The following is a 12,747-nucleotide window of genomic DNA, read 5'->3' as shown; positions in this document are numbered from 1 at the left end:
AAAACAGAGAATGTGGGAGTCACGGGACCAACATGCAGAAGGTGGGGGTGACCGAAGCAACAAGGGGAATTGGGATATGGGGAAGCAACATGTGGGATTGCAGGGGAACATAGAATCAACATGCGAGAGGGCGGAGGCAACACAGAAAAGCACATGGGGGAGTGCATCAGGAAATGGGGCGGGGAGAAGCACACAAGGACTAGCATCAGTATTTATGGGGGAGAGAAGTACCCTTAGAGAGACACACCCAAAGCACATGTGAGTGCTTACACAAAACGAAAGTAGGTCCCAGACATTGAGCACAGATACCAGGCAAACACACACATAATAAGGAGGCAAAGCTCACTGGAAGGGGCAAACACAAGTTTGACAAGTTGGGACACGAATAAGAAGAGGCAACGAGAGAGAGAAGGAAAGCCAACCAATGGTAGGCAATGGGCAGGCTTTAAGGTGCTCTATGTTTTTGGTAAAACTTAGGTCCTCATTAAGACTTTGGCAGTACTACAGTGGACGGTCCAATGCCATGGTGCTGCCGCCCACAAGATTAGGAGTTAAATCCTGGTCTAGCGGGCGGTGCTGCGACGGTCTACGGTGAAGGTCTGTCTGGCTCAGTAAAGCACCTGACATGTAGACTGCTGCTCTCAGAGCACTGACTGTACCTCCCTGCATGGTGTAGCATACATGCCACACTGTGGAGGAACTAGGATTGCAAAACCAGGGGGCCACTACAGGTGCCCCCCACCCCCGCTGCACCCCAGGAGCGGAAGCCTTTCCTTTGTTGCTTCTCTGCTACACTTTTCATGGCGGTCTCACTGCCATGAAAAAGCGTTGGACAGGCAGCTCCTAATATGCTTGGCGGTGCAACAGCGGCACTGTGAGCCCATTAGTTCTCCCAACCGCTGCACGACCGCCAGAAGATCCTTGATCCCTCCTTAATCCCTGGCAGTTGCAGCGGTCCTGTGGCGGTCACACCACAGCAGTCGTAATACTGCAATCGGGCCCACAGTGTGGCGTGGTCAGACCGCCACAGCAGGTTAATCGGTCCTATGGATCGCCAAACTCGTAATAAGGCCCTTAATGTGCTTTGCAACAGGAAGTGCGTCCGCCGTCTGTTAGGCTCGTCCTAAAAAGAATAACTGTGAAAGAAATATGTTCGACTTTCAAATACAAATAACTAAGTAATCAGTTTTGGTGCAATGTATTCAGTGAATCTCTAAAACGTAACTCACTTTCTCTAAGCACTTGCTTTCACCCTTTCTTCACTCCCTCTACTGATGAGCTCTTACTTCTACTGACTTTCATCCCCATTCACACACGTTATGTCACTCAAAATCAATCACACTCATACTCAACAAGCTCTAAGACAACCACAAAGCAGCATCCAATCACACTCGACTTCTTAACTGCTCACACCAATATTACACTCTGAAGCTCCAGGTGCTTCCTACAACCCAGACATCATCATATACCCGCTGTCATTTTTTTTCTAACAACTTAAGATTGACCCTGCACCCAGGTAAAGTATTCTTTTATATAAATCTCCTAGACAATAGAAAAATATATTGAAAACAAAATAGCTTCCCAGAAGAAAGTATCAAAAAGTCATGTATCTTGATTGTAGTTAGAATTAATCTTTTATTGAGAATCACTTGTTCTTTTAAAAGCACCACACAATTGCTTGCCAACGCGTTTCATCCCTCTTTGGACTTCTTCAGGGCTCATTCAAAGTCTGTTTCTGCTTTTGATGTTCAATGTGACTTTGAGCCAACCTTAACAGTGTATTTGACTTCATGGTCACTGGTTCAAATCCTGGCTGGTCCACTCAGCCTTTTATCCTTCTGAGGTCGATACAATTAGTACCAATGAGTTGGGTAACAATAAACATCTGTTATTCAGTGCCAAGATGCCCACTGGTGAATGTGCGCTTTTCAAATACACGTTATGTTATTCACAGGTCTAGTCATCCTGCATCTGGCAAACAGTCAAATTGTGTGGCTGAAGGTGTGGTACACTAACTTTGGAAATTTCACCAAGGAGGAGTCTTCTGACTTCTCTGGACTCTAAAGGCAAAGAAGAACCTTCAATGATCCATACCTGTGATAGGCACAGAGATGGCTACCTTTTTTTGGATGGATTAGCTTTATTACATTTATATAGTGATTTGTGGTGTCCACATCACAGTTTCACTGTACAATACGTACAGATTAGCCCTGTGTTTCCCAAACTGTCAGCAGATCAACAGCTGAATTTTGGCGAGACATGAAATTCCAAGCAATAAATATAGAGGCCTTTAAATTCCTATTTATCTTGAGACATTCCCTGTGCTTCAAAGACGAGGTCAATTGTCAGGCCATGTCGCCTGACAAATTGCTGCTTCTTTTTTAGGTGTCGCCTGAGCCAGCGCGCATGCGCTGCTCTGCGAGACATTTAGTAAGGGCTTTAAACTTTGGATCACTCTTGTGCGTGTGCTTTTGTTTTCTTCACCCGCTATTGGCCTTCGATTGCGTCTTTCTAAGAAAGACAGCACACAATTGGTCAAAGGCGGCTACATGTCCCGCCTTCTCTCTGCCCTACCCTAGGGTCCGCGGGAGTGAGCCCAGCTTTCCTCCCTCGTCATGGCTCATTAAGCACAGCGTGCACTTTCAGCTCCAAACGCAGTCGCTTTCACTTTCGCATACCGCGCTTGTTTTATTTATTTAGAGCGCTGTAATGCCTTTCTGCACAGAAAACCCCTCCCACCTCCCAAACATCAACCAGAGTGATGCCACCCACCACCATGACCCCCACCACCACCATGTCCACCACCACCACGTCCACCACCACGTCCACCACCACCATGTCCAACACCACCACGTCCAACACTACCACGTCCACCACCACCACCACCACCACCACCACCACCACCATGTCCACCACCACCACATCCACCACCAGGTCCACCACCACCATGTCCCACCATGTCCACCACCACCACCACGTCCACCACCCCATCCAACACGTCCCCCACCACCACGTCCACCACATCCACCACCATGACGTCCACCATCACCACATCCACCACCACCGCATCCACCATGTCCACCACCACCACGTCCGCCACCACATCCACCATGTCCACCACCACCACGTCCCCCACCACTTCCACAACCACCACTTCCACCACCACCACGTCCACCACCACAACCACCACGTCCACCACCATATCCACCACCATCATGTCCACCATGACCTCCACCACCACGTCCACCACCACCACATCCACCACCACGTCTACCACCATGTCTACCACCATGTCCACCACCACGTCCACCACCGCCAAGTCCACCACCATGTCCACCACCACGTCCACTACCACCACCATGTCGTCCACCACCACCACATCCACCACTACCACCACCACGTCCACCAACACATCCATCATGTCCACCACTATAACCTCCACCACGTCACCATCACCAGGTCCACCACATCCATCACCACGTCCACCTCCACTTCCACCACATCTACCACCACCACCACGTCCACCACCATACGTTCACCACACGTCCACCACCACGTCCAGCATCATGTCCACCACCACGTCCACCACCACTTCCACCACCAGCACATCCACCACCAGCACATCCACCACCACCACGTCCACCACCACCACGTCCACCACCACCACGTCCACCACCACGTCCACCACATACACCACCACCATATCCACCACCACGTCCACCACCACCACCAAGTCCACCACCACCCCCACCACCACCACCTGTAACGGGCAAAGTGTCACTGGAGAGCATGGGTAATAGGAGTGTCAACCCCGGCAGTACATGGGACATTTAAGGATGCATTGGGTGTGAGAAGACGGGAATAGGGGCTAGAAGTCTTACACCAGACCCAAGATACATTTTGAAGAGGAACAAAGGTCACAGGGGCTCCTGTAAAAGCACTTGCAGCATCTCTACCTCACAGTGGCATACCTGCACGAGCCACACACTCAAAACAAGCATTGGCATAGCCAATAAGTCTTGCCTTTGGGACCTTATAAGTGTTTAGTCATGCAACACTTGATGTTGTTGCACCAAGGATATTGTGCTGGATAACTAAACACTTATAAGGTCCCAAAGGCGAGACCTATTGGCTATGCCAATGCTTGTTTTACCATGGAGATTGGTGTTTACAAACTCTACTCCCTTTGCAGTCAGAGAAAGAAAAGTAAAGTGAAATATGTGACAAACAAGCTGGGGCAGTGGAAGAATGAAAGGAAAGGCTGCAGGATGATTTTATTTTTTAACACACAACAAAATGTAAATACTTGCATATGAACTGTATACATTCAGCAGTTAGGAAAGGAAACATAATGATTTTGTAATTCTAAAGTGTATGGAAACAAACACTTTAATAGGATCAAAACAAGTCAATACACTACTTGTTGAGGCACAAATTATAAATATTCACTGAACCTCAATTTCCACACCTTATTATTTGTGTGCAATATATTTTTTTCAACAGAACTGATGTCTGTGCAACTTTAGTGGCAATTTCAATGGAAAACGTTCTGTCTGTAAATGACAATGCCACACCATGCTTTAGACACATTAAAAATCACCCAGCTCGTGGTGTCCATTAAAGTTAGGTAGCGGATTTTTGTCATTCTAAAAATTGGTTGTGGTTCTAAAAAGTTTGGAAAGCACTGGATTAGACACTACAACAACCAGATATTGAGGCCTGCATTTCACCTGTCCGCATGGTTCCCCGTGAAATACTACTATGCCATAAAACCAGGCATTACCCTGATATACACCCGAAGATAAATCTTAGTCCAGGCCTGAACACCTGCTACAACACTCCCATGAGCTAGGCCTTTGGAAGAGCTTGACAAACATGTTTTAGCAATCCTGATGAACAACAGAAAGAGAACAAACAGCAAGCTTCTAACAAGACAAGAAAGCCTCATCACAAGCAAAAGCAAACAAAAAATAAAGGAAAATAAAAAACACAAAAATGTAGGCTCCACTTCAGCATCTGCCGATTTGGTAATTTCATAGGAGACAGGGCTCCTGAGTGTTCCCCAACTAAGTTAAGTTATGGTATGCATTGGGGAGAAGGGCAACCCAACCTAGAGGGGATTAAAAGGAGCAACTGCTGGCACTTACAAAGAATGGTATTTCACCTCAAACACCAACTAACAGAAATCAGATTATCTGTGGCCCTGGAGGAACAGCAGGAAGGGGATGCTTTGTGATGCCTTACAATATGGGAGAAATGAGGCGGTAACACTACCAGGAGTGAGGTATAATGAAAGAGCATGTGCCCAGACCTTGGGGATGCTCTAAAGGACGCACGATAAGGCACATGTTGCATCAGAGAAGAGCCAGGCAAGCGAAGAGACAGAGATACCCAAGTCAGCCATTACTGACTGGTAAATGTTGCGGTTCATGATGTTGGCATAGAGGTCGAACAGTTTAGAGGGCAAAAGGAAGGTGCGCCTGTTATATTGCGATTAAGAGATCTGAAGGCAGTATATGCTATTACATGTAAAGGCAAACAGTAATAGACATGCAATAATATATTTGATTAACAAGATAACTAGAACTATATGGCCATGATGATTGTCCTGCTTCTATGTCCCTCGTTTCCTTTCTCGCTTAATTAATGGATGTGAGTTGTGGTTACACTCAAGAGTCTGTACTTAATCATAATTCTACTGTTTAGATACGGCAATTGGGACATAAATGCATCCATGTACCATATCCATGATACAAACCAAAGTACTGCTTGCATGCAGGAATTGTGTATATTGAAAACTTAAAATCAATAAAGAGATTTGCACAAAAACAAAAGAGATCTGAAGGAAGTGGGCAGGTCACAGGCATAAACACAAGTTGGCAGAGTGATGTCATGTAGGAGGAGGGTACCTAAGGAGAGGGAGAGCTGAGGCAAGGATGCCAAGGTGGGCATCTATTTTGTGGAAGAAGACCACTGTGATACCAGATGGGCAGCAAGGAAGGACAACTGTTATGGTGTCAGTGTAAAGAAGCAGCTACAGCTGAACTTGAAGAATCAGGGAGAAGCCTGAGAGGAAACAGGGATGGTGAAGAGGGTTTTGATGAGGATGATTCCAAACCTACAAGCTTTAATGGTGGAGTGGAAGCAATGGGTGAATGTAATGGTCAGCTTGAACACAAAGCGGAGAGGGTGGTGTTGAAGATCCTTGTGGCATACTCTTGGATTGGTCTGACCATGTAGTGCATAGGCTCTAGGTACAATGCTGTCAATGCCTTGGTGCAGTGAAATGAGGTCCATTTAAGTGATACAGGTAAATGAGGTGATGTCTCTATTGCCCAAGTGGGGGTCCTTCAAGTGGTGAATCATTTCTCAATAAATCTCATGTGAAATGTCGAATTTGCATTCTAAATGGAGAAGATCTTTGCTGCTCCAGGGGATAGGCTTTTGAAGGGAGCCGGGGGATCGCAGCTTTCCTAGGCCCTCCTCTTATTCTGCTCATCCCCAGAGCCATTAACAAATTATTAAAGTCTACAGTCTTGCATGAATAGGAGCTATGGCTGAAGGCTCGTGCTGTGAGGAGGGAAAGAAGTCGAGATTTATGAGTGAGGGTGATGCCCGGAGTGCCTGAACTGGGAGGGTTCTTGTTGGTGGTGAGGAACTTAGGTTTGGAGCTCACATGGTCCGAGGTGGACTCACCTCTGCGGGTGTGATGTGTGCTTTTTGAAGACAAGGTTCTGGGCATTGGGGCAGTGGCAGATTTGATTCCAAGGAACTGAGCTCTAAGGACTATAGTCGTGGCTGGTGGTCAGTCGATCCATCTGGAGGTTGCTGTCAGTCAAGTGAGCTCCAGCTGACTGAGCTCTGGGGGCTGGAGATGGTGGGGCTATGCAAACACAAGATGATGGACGGAGTGCTGAACTTTTCAACCACTCACCCCCAGTCACGAGATCTGGGTTTAATCCATCGTTCCATATAGCTGGGCCTAAACTGCGGTGGCATGGTGAGCAAAAGAACCATGGATTTAACCTGGATCTCTTGACTGGGGGTGAAGGTTTGATTTATTCAGCATTCCATCCATCATTTGTTTGCAATGGCAGGGCTATGCTCTGAACTGCGAGCTATGCTGTCGTAGGCTGTGTTCCAAGGGTTCAGCACTTTCAGTGCTCTGCAGCGGGAGTTGTGCTATGGAGTTTATGCTCTGGGGAAGCTAGCAAGTGGTCTCTCATTCATGTGCTCTGGGGGCTCAGTTTCATGGGATTCAGTGCTATGGTTGACGGGCTGTGTTCTAGGGCTGAACTGTGGTTTGCCATGATCTGAGTGAGGACTAGCTCTGGAGACTGTGCTCTGGGGACTGAGATTCAGGCGAGAAGCCTCAAGGAGCTGTTTGTAGTTTGTGGGGGCTAAACTCCGGGTTCGGCGTGGTCTGGGTGCTCTGGCTTTGCTCCGGGGCTAGTGGTCGGGATGGAGTGAAATCTAGGGACCAGTGCAGTGATGGGGAGTGTGGAAGGTTTTTTCCGCCAATAAAGGACTGTACTGAGTGGTGATGGCTTTTGTTGGTGGGTTATGGGGTGGGGTGACTGTGAACTCTGGGGACCGGTACGCTCTGGAAGGACTGTAAGCTCGGGAAGGTTAAGCTCCGGGATCTGCTCGATGCTTCTGGGGAGCTTGGGATACCGGGGGCCGTGAGCTGCGTTTTGAGCTATGTTAGAAAGGGATGCTGAGATCGCTTTGATTGGTTTCAGGTGGTTGTAGTCTGTAGTTGCTAAAAAAAATATAGCTCGTGAAGGGCTCTGACGAATAGGGAGGGGCGTTTTACTCTGGATGGTGATGCGATTGAGGGGAGCCGTACTGTGGGCAAAGGATGAATGGGCGAGTATGGGTGGCATGGGGGTATGGTTGGTAGAGAGGGGTGTGTCCCAAATTATTCCTCTGCGCCTCCCCTACCTGTTCTGGGGTGTTCACGACGCGTTCCGTTCAGCACCCAAATCCCGGGGAGAGCAGCTACCAGAATCCGGAGCCTCTTGCATTGGGTCCGACCAGCAGCCAGACACGCCCTCTGTCACTTACCGGCTGCAGGCCACGCCCCTCTGCCACTCAAACCGAACGCCACGCACGACCAGTCCCTCCTCCAACTGACTCATCGCAAGCCAGGCCCGCCCTCCTGGAACAGCTGAACAGGACCCTCAGCATCACTGACCACGCGCAGGGCCCCAGCCCACGCCCACGTGCCACTCAGCCCCCGCAGGCCACGCCCCTCTGTCACTCAACCGCAACAGAACACGCCTTTGACCCAACCCCGTCGCTCATCACCAGCAGGTGGTGTCCCCGGCCCCCGACTGGCAATCACAAAGCAGCACTGGAAATTAATAACAAGCACGAAACGCTCACCGCGCTCAGGGGAAGCCATAACTGGCAGTCACTGGTGATGGGCGGACCTGGAAGATAAGATATGTAAACAACGCAACATGGATCTTGGGAAAGATGAGACGCGTCACGCGTGCCCACCTTGATAATTACGAATTAACGGGAAGACAGAACTTCAAAGAGTTTGCAATTAAACTCGCATCCTTTCAAAATCGCTTTGTGGCAGCACACAATCAGAATATTCAATTTTAAACAATCACGTATTCAGTCATCAGTTTAAAAATTCCTAGTAAATATATCATCTGGAAATGTCCGTCACAGAATTTCAGGGGTTAATTCTGCTAGGGCAAAACTATGATACTGCAGGAAAAAAAGCTGCTGGATATCTCCCGCAGTGTGGGACAAAATAAGGCACACACATGCCCAAACTGAAGCAAAGGATCAGCACTGCCTGGGACCAAAAAGCATTTTTTGAAAAACACACTCATTGCAACCAGGCTTGTAGCCAGAAATATATTTTTAGGAGGCATGGCCAACAGCTAAGACCAAACATTAAGGTGGTGCTCTATAGGTGCATTATTTCCCAAATACTGGTTCCAGCACTAACTATCGACCCCCAAGACTATCGTTGTACAATAATATCGACAGCAGAACATTGAAAGGTAAAGATATATAGGGAAGTATACATTCACTTTTCCTAACCCTGCATAGCTTGAAGATATTTGTATTGCGGAAGTACATATATGTGGCGGTAGGTATAAAAAAACTGTATTCCCTGTTGGTATTTTAGATTTGTTGTGCAATCCTCGATATTATTTGCCTTCGATATTCAGGTGCACACTGTCTAGTCTCTGTGAAGGAATATGTGGCTTTTTGGAAGTTACATATTAAAGCACACTCAATCAACCTTTCACAATCCAACATTAAAGTCTATCAATTAGATAGGATTTAAAGTGGACGGGTGTAAAGTCGTAAAATAGGCTGACTTGCAACTTTGTAAATTTCTAAACTGTTCAAGCTTTGTGCAATGCAAAGCATTTCAAGATCTGTTTTTTAAACAAAATAAGCTGTCTACAGCTTGGAGCCCTCCCTCCCATTCTCTTGTGACAAATGTCCAGCCTCCACACTCAAAATTGTTGGGATATTCTATCTCAGGAAATTATCACACCTGAAAGACCCAAAAGGATAGACCTTACCTCACGTAAATGTAGGAAATTTCATACGAGTCGTAAAGTGAGGGATTTCCTAATTCTGACCAAATTCTGTTGGGAAGTTTTAATTTTACTTGCCACTAATTTAAACTAACTTTACAGAGAGCTTAGAGCATATCCATCCAGAACGTTTTAGGAAACTAGTCGCAAACAGTGTGTTTTAAACATTTTTGGGCTGCAACAATGGCGAAAACTAAATAGCATTTATATGTTATTTTAGGGGCGAGGCCAAGATGGCGGCGGAGTAGCAGCGTTCTTTCTGAGCACCGCTCACCGTGGCCGGAAAAAAAGCATCTACCCGCAATCCTGGTCAGCAATTGCCTTCACAAACTCCTGTTTGCGCAGAATAACACCTGACATCTGGGGTGCCCTACGAGCCCCCTGTGAGCCAGTTGAAGCTATCCGGAGAGACCCGGGACATCTGGGCTGCAGGCCGCAGTCGGAGTGTGTGGCGAGGCCTAGTCCGGCGCCAAGCAGAGGCTCAGGCCCGCCCGCTTTGAGGCCGCAAGAGTGATTCCCTGGGCAGCAGACCAGAGCAACTAGAAGCGGTGAGGTGGGCCCGGAACACAGCCAGCCGGCACCCGAGACCTTGCACGCCGCTGGAGCAGAGGTGAGGCGGGCGGGAAGATTTTCGGCAGACGGAGTCGAGTCCCCGCACCCCCAAGTGCGAGCAAGCGCTGAAGGTAGCCAGTATCTGGGGAGCAGCTGGAAAGTGGGGCGGCTGTGGGGACGTGGAGCAGCGAGACTCGGGGGCTGGACGTCTCCTCCGGGTTCAGTCGGGTCTCACAGGCTGCCAGAGCTTCATTGCCCACAGGCGCCAAATGGAAAGCAAGGCCCGGGCCTGGGTCAGGCCCTCAAAGGTGCCACGGCCAGTGGTGAATAACTCGGGGATAGCCCACATCCCACCCAAGTGGAGGTGAGGAGCGCGGCAGTTCCGATCCCCGGGGGGTGTCTGGCTGGAGTGGGAGTGTGGAGCGAAGCAGTGCTGCCCGAGGGTGTCGAAACCGGGACCTTTCCTGAGCTGACACACGCAGTGCTGGGAGGGCAACATAAGCCACGACTGAGGGCCGTAACATAGGCATAGACCTCGCACCAGTGCTACGGAGGAGTGTATGATCACAGGCGTAGAGGGGGCCAATCCTGGTCCGTAGCGGCTGCACCGTCGAAGCTGAGGAGAGGGGTATCTGTGTAGCAGTGGAAGAGCAGGCCGGGTGGACCAGGCTTTGCATTGAGGGGGCTGGGGCCATCCCGGGCCCTGAAATCACTGTGAACACGCCACGCAGCACCACCAGCCCTGAGCTTGACAACTGACCCCCATAATGGCTGTTCTGAAACTGCAGACATTTGGACACCTACGGGCACATCAAGAATCTGGGTCCGAATCAGAATAAGTGAGTTCATGGATACTTTATGGCTTGGCGCCACAGGCCTACTTTGATGCGAGCATCTCTAGGGCAGGCCCCCTGACGAGCTGAGAGAGCCCCTGGAGTTGGAGGTTGTGCCTCTGGACACTCCCGGTAGCCCGACGCAACCTAGCAGAAGGAGAGGGGAGGAGGTGACTTCCTTTTGCAGCACCTGGATCATGACGACAGGACCCGGCCTGCAGCCCCCCCAGAGGGTGGGAGAGTGGAGGTAGGTACAGCAGAGGCAGCTACCACATTGTGTGGAGAGACAGGAATCCCTAAGATGACGGCGCATTTGGGGAAAAAAAGACCCATCAATCAAGGAATTCCTGCAGAAGCCCGGCAACAAGAAAAGAGAGCAACAGGTGCCCCAAGGGCAGGAGAAGGATATGGACTCCACGGGGGCCCAAGCAGACAAGCCCATCCCCGGGGCTTCCTTGAGCAACTATTCGGCAACCTCAGAGATGATTTTGTGGACTTGAGACAATAGGTCACCACAGACATTAAGCAAGTCAGGGTAGAACTGCAAGAAATTGGGGACCGAGTGGACACCCTGAAATGGAACGGAGACCGACGAGAGAAAGAGATCACCGAGCAAACCTGAGAGCTACTGCATCTTAAAGATCGCAACAAGGAGCTGTTTCTTCAACTCAAAGATCTGGAAAACTGCTCTTGGAGATCCAATATTCGTATTAAGGGTGTCCCCCTCAACGCCGATGGTGGTAGACTGGTAGAATGGGTGACCCGGTTTTTTAAACATGTGGTGCCACAACTGGGGGTTAAAGAAATCATGCAAAACCGCACACACCGGGCTGGACGTCCGGCCAGAGACCCCGGATAACAACAAGATATCCTCACCTGCCTCCACTCGTTCCAACAGAAAGAAATTATCATGGCATCCACCAAAGATAAAGCGACTGTATCTTATGAGGGCCACCAGATCGGAATATATCAAGACCTGTCGCCACTCACCCTTCAGTGCGGTAAAGCCCTGAAACCAGCTACGACCTTCCTTCGTGATAAAGGAATTTGATATCGGTGGGGACACCCCTTCCATTTTACTTTTGTCTGGGACAAGGAGCCCCAATCTGTGTGTTCCCTCAGAGAAGCTCAGGAGGTGTTGGGCCTGGAGGTGGCTGAAGAAGACAACTCAGGAACTATGGAGGGGAACTCTGATACACTTGGCTCCATGCAATCAGGAGGGCGGAGAAGAAACAGACGGGGAAAACCTTCTAAGCCCATTTCCACTGAAAGAAAGAAAGAACGTGAGGCGGTGTTACGGCAACTCTAGAGCAAAGAGGGGTCTGGTGATGCTCCAGCAGCCGAAGAGTAGATAATGCAGCCACATGCTTCTCCTGTCATTGAAAGTATGACGCTGACCCAGCAACAACGAAAACTGGACCCGGTGGGTCGGGCTCATCCCAGATGGTGAAGATGTTAGACCATCGAACACATGGACCCAAGCACAAACGTGCAAACACTGCCGACTATTCGGCATTCTTTTGGTTTTTGTTAACTTTTCTTGCCTTTCCCTCTTTTCTGTCTATCCTTGATTATCCCATCGTACAAGAGGTGCGAACTAGAGATCAAGGCCTGGTGTGTGTGTGAGGGTGGGACGGGATGGTGACGGTTTCCCTGGGGCGGCTGGAGGGGGACGGAGGGTATTCTGCGGGGGGGAGCAGCCACAGGTATCCTTGGCCCCAACAACAGCTTGAGGTTCTCCCACAGACCATATGTCAAAGATTAAGGTGTGCATTTTGAGCCTCAAC

General features: G+C 49.2%; 1 pseudogene across 1 annotated transcript in view; it reads right to left on the bottom strand.

Annotated features, from left to right (window-relative positions):
• Positions 1 to 8,029, bottom strand: part of LOC144773621 (leucine-rich repeat-containing protein 3 pseudogene) — a 237,923-nt pseudogene extending 229,894 nt beyond the window's left edge. The window contains exon 1 of the transcript XR_013600035.1: positions 7,945 to 8,029. The product of XR_013600035.1 is annotated as a leucine-rich repeat-containing protein 3 pseudogene (transcript). The remainder of the gene's footprint in view (positions 1 to 7,944) is intronic.
• Positions 8,030 to 12,747: the final 4,718 nt, after the last annotated feature.

Source organism: Lissotriton helveticus, chromosome 1_1 (assembly GCF_964261635.1).
Source record: "Lissotriton helveticus chromosome 1_1, aLisHel1.1, whole genome shotgun sequence".
NCBI lineage: Eukaryota > Metazoa > Chordata > Amphibia > Caudata > Salamandridae > Lissotriton > Lissotriton helveticus.
The sequence above is the reverse complement of the archived record's forward strand: the minus strand, read 5'-3'. Positions and strand labels throughout refer to the sequence as shown.